Below are 8,142 nucleotides of genomic sequence, written 5' to 3'. Positions count from 1 at the left end.
AAAAGAAGAAGTAGCGACAGATAGCTTACTAGAGTCAGTTCTCTCAATAGTACTAATTAGTCAAATATTTGAGCGTATTGGTCTAAAAGTAGTACCGTCATGTGACTAGGTGACGTATACAAATATGGTGTTACGTATATTTTTTGTAATACAACACTCTTTAGTGTATTACATTTTATTAGTTTAACACGTCATTTATTCCCCAGTAGTATCATAATTTTGGAATACTTAAAAGATAAAGTTGAAATTCTGAATTCAATTTAAATAAATATAGGATTGTAGACACTCATTAAAAGGCAAACCGCGATCGTAAGGTAAGACGATATGAAACGCAGAACCACAGCGACGGCGGAATTAAATATTTCTATTACAAATAGGCCTAAAATGAACACTGATGTTTTGCGTCCCGGGATTGCAGCCTATATAACTCCTTTTTTCATATTTTTTTCTTTCAATTAATTTAGTAGTAGTTGGTGGTTTATTTAGTGGTCGATTATTTTAAGATTTTTCGTAATTATTCCTGTACTTTTTGGTTTTGCTATTTATACAAGATTTTCCCTTGCAGTTCACGTTCTTATATCTTTAAAGATATATTACTCGTTTTTAAAGCCTATATAAGATAGATATATATATGTATATATACATATGTATATATTGTTATGTATATTTATATATATATATATATATATATATATATATATATATATATATATATATATATATATATATATCCTTTATAAATAATAGTGCTTAATGATTCAACAGATATTATTCACACGAGATACAGATATTCGACATCTTTTTTAATTTTTTCTAATTTTAATTTTTTCGCATTTTTTGTTTGTTTATTAATCTAGTAATTAATTACTTTATATGTGGCCTATTTTTAAGATTTTTTTTCTTATTTCTTCATTTTTCTTTGACAATTTTCTTAATAATTCTATTTAACCTTTAGCTTACTATTTTCCTTAATTGTTTAATTTTTTTATCACTTGCCCGGTCTGTACCGTCAGTGGTCGTTATTTATTTTCTCTCCATTTACCTGGGTGCAAAATTATTTGAGTTTATACTAAAATTACTTCTTGGTGTCATCTGGTTAAGACATTGAAGATGTACATCGCTATAAAGTTTCATTTAGTTGAACAAAGTTATATTTTTAATTATAACAAATGAGAAAGATTTTGTTTTCGTGTGAGAACAGTTTATGTTAATTATTTAACAAAGTCATTACTTATAAATGTTGAATGAAAATACTACGAGGAAACTGAAATATTCACTCACCAAAATTCAGCAACATATGTGACAACCATAAACCTACAATGGCCACGGTAATAATGGGTCTCTGATTGCAGATTTTAAGAATTTGAGATTAACAAAAAATGTAATATTAAACACATAGTTTTAATAAAAACAATAACCCATAAAATGAAAATACGGATTTTATTTTTTAAAGAGAACGTTATCCAAATATCTTCTGCTAAGTTGCACACACTGTTTAAAATGAAGTTTTGTGTTCTGCGCTCCACGCTACACTAAATTTGTTCAATTGAAATTTTTTTTTAATTTACAAAATTTCGGAAATTGTTATCATTAACACTCTATTTAAAACAAAAAATATTTGAATTAAATTGGGTGACCTCAGTGTTTGGAAGAGAGCTTCCCAAAGCAAATTCATCGAAGCTCTGGTCGAGTCCAGATGCGCCATTTTGTTAAAACTACGTGTGTGATGAGTATTTAAAAACATAAATCTTTAATCAGACACCTTTTACAACTTGTATAGAAGTACTAGAACACAATTGTTTTCCTGAAACTCTTAATTAATGTATATTTATGTATTAACTACGAACGGCGACACTTTTTTAAAACAAGGTATTATTAAAATATATTTTCGTCTTTTATTTTAATTTGATTTATCAACAGTGAATATAAAAAACACACTCTTATGCTTCATATTTATCTACGAAATTCTATTAAGAATTAAGAAATCCGTTGACGGATGAAAGCAAAACAAAACAGTACCAGTAAAGTGGGACCTCGAGGTTCTGGAGTAGATATCACGCATCTGCGTCAATATGAACAGATGGTCCTGTTAGTCTTCAGGAATCGTTGTGTGCAAGTAGGTGTTATTGGAAACCTATATGGTAGGCCTAGGTCGATTAATGGACGTCTCAGGGCTGACATAAAAAATGATTGTTGTTTCCAGATATTTGTATAGTTTGCTAGAACTGTTGAACGAAGAAAACAATTACATATTATGCGCTCTTTTTTAGCGTCTTATGAAAGTCTTCCGAAATCAAATTCAAAATATCTTTATTCAAGTAGACATTTAAGTGCGCTTTTAAATCGTCGATTATTTTAACATTATAAGTGGTAAGCTGCCACCGGCTCAAAACGCTGATTTGTTGAAAAGAGTCGTCCAGAAACTCAACAGCTGCTCTTTAAATGAATTATAATATATTTTTAATGTGTACATTATAATATCAATCACGTAAATGAGCCAATAAACCAAGTTCCATACATATCGATGGACTAAAAACTCTTCAATACTTTTATAAGATTTATTTAGTAATGTACTTTTAACTATAGATTCAAAACTAGGGAATATATCTCGTGAAACTTTATTATACATGTAGACTACTCATGAACGATAAGCAAGGAGTACCATAATTTTTTTTCTTGGTATTTGATGTTTTTTGTTATAATATTTTAGGCAGTGAATTTTAAATGTTGTGTCATCTATGAAGGAAGACGTAACATTATTGAAATGATGCTGGTACATTTTATGAACTTCTGGTATACTTAAATAAATGAATGAATAAATGAAATGAAAGTAAAATTTTGGGTCAATAAGTCCAGTTCCAACAAATCTCTGGCATATATATTGTATAAATTCATCATCCGCGCGATTTGTGACTAAGTTTAAATCGGTATTTTCTGCTCATGAATAGTGGAGCTGCGAGACCTAGGGTGCCAATAAAAATTAAAATCTTATTTAAAATATTAAACGAAAATAAAATTATACATCTAATATACTTTTTTAGTGTATAGCGTCTTCAATTTTAAGTTATATTCTATATAGATTGTAACTCAAAATCGATTTATATATATTGTCACAATAATTGTATTTAATATATATAAGAATTAATGTCAATATGAATATTTAATTTTATAATTGACCCTTTGGCTGTACTGATAGTGATAATTGAACCTAAAATTAAAAACATTCCATATAACTTTGATGTATCTAATTTCATAATTTCAAATATAACCTACATGTTTTAATGAAATTACTTTAAATTTTATAAATATCGAACTATGATGAAAAATACGAAAAAGTGCATAGGGTTGTTACTGAAGCATGTATGAAAACAAAGAGATGTTAGAACTTTCAAACAAAACTATGATACGTATGTGTGAGTCATTTCACACAGATACTATTCTCCTTTTGTTGTACATTGTCCCATTCCACTAACATTCAGTGTGAAATGTAACGGGTGGGGGTTGGAGGCTTCGCTCTGGAAACGCGCGCACAATCCCGGGCATTGGGCGGGCATCTGTTGCATCGCCGCCCCGACGAGCTTAAAAGCTCCGCCGGAGTTGCTGGCTGTATCAGTTACGCCGGAAGTTGCGACAAACCAACATGTAGCCTGAAATCTAGCTGACGTTGTAAATTTTCTTTGCCTTAGTTTTGCTGATATTTATGTTCAAAGTAATATGAATTATTTCGTATTAAGTATTTTTGATTTAATTTTTAAGTGATCATTACTTTTATGAATTTAAAGAAAACTTTGTAGAGTAATTGAAAAAGCTGTCTTCAGTTTAAACGTAAGTAATAACTGAAACTTTGTCAATATATACAACATTTGTAATACAACTTTGCCGATTCCGATATCTGTGTTAAGTTTTAACTAAAACAAATTAATGGCACATTCAAAAAATTGTTATAAATTCTTTTTGAAAGTTATAACTATTTTCAAATTATTTTGCGTTTAACAAAATTGTATCATTTTAATGTATAATAAATATCCATACGTTCGCTATGTATATAAGCTTCAGAAAATATTATTTTTATGATGAAATTTATCCATTACAAAATTATTCGAGAAATATTTTTGACTCTGTTAAAAACAGATTTTAATAATTTTTTTATTTAATTTTTGATTGTATTGTAATGAAATAGATATTTAATAAATCGATTAAAATAAAAAAAATATATTTTTTATAATAAAAGAGTACCTGTTTTATTTGAAACTATTTTATTCGAAGGTGCAATTTGTTTGTTTTATTTTGAATTGTTGGCTTCGCAAAAACTTCAATTTACTTGATATTTCTTTATTCGTTTATATACAATTGAACGTCTAATTCGGTTTGCATAATTTCTGCTACGTCTTATAAAAATAAAGTACGTTACTTCGTAAGTTGTACCTACTTCTTTTTTGTTACAGTCAGGTATGGTTATGTATAAGGATGGCATTAAAAAGTTATCTTGTTTTCAGAATAAACACCAATTGAAAAGAATCCCTAATAATGGCAAAAATATCACTCAGTCCTGCGATTCTAATGGCAGAGAAAAGATCCGCTGAAAACTTCAGCATCTTCAACAAAGAAGCCCAACATTTGATGGTAACCTCTGGAAAATAGTTTTCACTAAAAATTATTTCATCATGCATAAAGCCACAATTTCTTCAAAGTTATTCGTTAGCCTTGATTATGGAATTATATTTTATCCTTATTGAAAATGTCATTGTACTCGTATGTGCAATATTCAGATAATATCATTTTTAATAAATTTTGCATTATGTTTTAAATATAACGGTTAATTTATTTAATTAAATATTTCTGTTTATTGGATTAATTTGATTTTTTTAAAAGTTACATATGCTATATTCATATGGGAGTTATTATTTAAATTGCAAAGTACTTTAAGAATAATTTAAATCATTTTTAAAGATTTGTTGAAAATCTTCTGCGTTTGAACAGTTCTCTGCGTTTAATTTACAAAATTGATCTCGTGCTGTTTTACAGAGTACAGCCATTTCAAGTTTTATTCATTTATTGTACGCTAATATATCGTACCTTCTAAAACAACATTTTACACCCAAGGTTTTTATAAAAGTAATTTCATTAGTACAATAGTTCTTTATTTATTCGTATAATAACATAAAAAGTGCATATTCATAATCATTTCATCTAGATAATATGACTTGACAGGGAAATAAAAAATTAAATCAAATAATGTAAGCAAAAACAACGAAACTAATTATATACTAATATATACTATGAACAAAAATGCAAAAATATTATAAGCGAGTATAAGACATGAGTAAAACGCATATCTATTTCTTTCTAACACAGTAAACATGCTTCCATTAGGTTAACACTTTTTATCATCGAAAGGTTCATAGTTTCTAATAATAATAAGATAATAATAAAAAATAAGAAAATAAAAAAAACTTAAAAAAATTGTACTAAGCAAAAAAAACTATAATTATTAATTTATGATAAATTTATTATTTTTTAATATTTATTAGTTTAGTCTTATAAATTACCTTTATTATATTTATATTTTATTAAAATTTGATTTTTAATTATATACATAATATAAAGGCGCACGGCTTCACGACATCCATACAAGGTTGAAATCTCTTGAACCTGCACAAAGCATCTTGCTATTTCTTTTAAAGTGCAAACAGCCAAGTAATGTAACAATCTTGCAGAGGCGTTGTTTCCAGCTAGGTATAGCTTAGGAGTCTTCAAGTCAAGGGTCAATAGGTATCTTCTAGACAAGCATGTACCATCGTAGACCTCGTCAACGCTTAACATCAGGCGAGATGGAGGTCAAATGCTTTGGGTGTAGCCAATAAACAAAAACATATACACGGTATATTTACTATTGTAATTTTTTGTTTATTTTCATAATTATAAGTCTTTGTTTAGAGAATGCACATAGCAAAATTATTTTAGTAAGTTTTAATTAGGCATAGTACTAACCTTTAAAAATAGTATATAGGTACTTGTAAATATGAATAGAAGCGTTCGACGAATGAATTTATATCCAGTTAAAAGTAGTTAAAGATAGCTCCGTGGTGCATAAATATAATCTCAGAAATGGAGAAGGCAAAGTATAGTTCCGTGATCAAAAATAGTACATTGTTAGTTATTCATATGTGTGTGTATATATAACAATGGTCAATTATAGCAATAGTTAATAAATAAGGCTGTAGTTACCGAAAGCTCAAATGGGTCTAAGAACTGCTCATAGCTAGGCCATGTATCTGAGCTGTAAAACAAACTGATGTCCTTGAGATATACAGAAGCACAAAAGTACAAGTAAACTATAAAAGTTGGATAAATTTAATTTTTATAGACATTGATAGTCACACCAGTCCTTTTTATTACGATTTTTTGATGAAAATTCATCTAAAACTCGGTGCAAAGGTTGTAATTTTTTGAAAACATTTAAATTAATATACAATAATAAACCTATCTCTACCCCATAAAGTTTACAGTCAAATTTTACACCCAGTACATCTACAACTGCTTCGACAATAATTGTAATACCTTGTCTAAATCCTTAGCATTTTTCGCAGCGCTTACAAAATCTACAACTTATCACTAAAAGGATAGTTAAAAGATATTACAGTAGTTTAATAATATTTATTTTAATTAGTATACTATCGTTATATATATTTCAATATATAAAATTATGTATGATACATATTACTAATTAATAATCGGTTTTTATATATATATATATATATATATATATATATATATATATATATATATATATATATATGTATAGTGATTTATGTACAAATATATATAATTTTATTGATATTAGAAAATAATATATTTAGTTATTATAAATAAAATGGTACCAAAACTAGTCTCTTTTTCTATCTACTTATACAAATTTAGCACGTTTCTTAACGTTTCTTAAAGCTACTTACTAGATTGATTTTAGAATAGCTTTTACGTAATAGAATGCTGTGCAAATATTAAATAAATACCAATGGGTGTCATTGAAATAGAATTAGCACACAGGAGTTCCGGGGACTGTACATATTTTTCGTAGGCCCCTGGTGTAGAATAGGTTAGAGATAGAGTTATCTCTGAGATAATTTAGAGTTATGCATATTGGATTTATTCGTTTATTATGATTTATTTGTGAATGATTCATACTAATATTCAATGATATTCATTTTGGTCAATAAGCCCATATATTTCTAGTAAATCACAACAACTATAGATAAAGTTCGATATGTATTTAATTTCTTCCTTTGGTTTTCTCACGAATTTTCTTTTCTTGAAGACAAATATATTTGGAAAAGTACAGGTATTGATTTCTAACAAAGAGCATAATGAAATTTCTACAACTGTCTGTATGTGCACAAAGTAACTTATCCTTAATTCGTGCTAATTGACACTATAACCGAATAGTAGTAACATTACGTAATAATTAAATTTTAGTTACAAAACTTTATATGTTTTATTTCTCAGATATATTTAATAATTTTTTTTCTTTTACTGTCTGCGATAAAGATGTAATTATAAAAGATCTATTTAATTCCAAAACCTATATTTTAATATGATTAGTTCTCCTTTAAATGAATTTATATAACATGGTATATTTTAATAGACAAAGAGTTTAACCAAAAAGTGACGAAGTGGCACAAAAGTAGAATTGAATGAAATATAATCAGTAGACATTTTTTTTAGACTTCTGCATCACATTTGAAAGAGATCGCATACCGAGTTTAAAATGTTTATCGTAATCATTTTCAATTTTATATATTTTAAATACAACGTTACCAAAACTTTAGAACCTACATTATGTTTTTATTTTGCGATATATGTATATAAAAGCATTGATACAATTGATTTTTTCTTCTATATATATTAATACATAAAAATTACGTTTATGTTGCTTCTTTCTGTAAAAACATTTTAATAAAAAACTTGACTTATACATTATGTAATTATAATAAAAAATAGTATTATTTTATTATTTAATATATGATTGGGTCAAAATTTATTCCGGGGATTGTACCTATATTTCTTTAGACCCTGAACCAAACACTTTTATATTCTACTATCTATTCTTTATATTATGCTATTCCACTCATTATTTTAATTCTC

Source organism: Battus philenor, unplaced genomic scaffold, assembly GCF_028537555.1.
Source record: "Battus philenor isolate CCGP_79_NKW_IND1 unplaced genomic scaffold, ilBatPhil1.0.hap1 SCAF_35, whole genome shotgun sequence".
Taxonomy (NCBI): Eukaryota; Metazoa; Arthropoda; class Insecta; order Lepidoptera; family Papilionidae; genus Battus; species Battus philenor.
The sequence above is the reverse complement of the archived record's forward strand: the minus strand, read 5'-3'. Positions refer to the sequence as shown.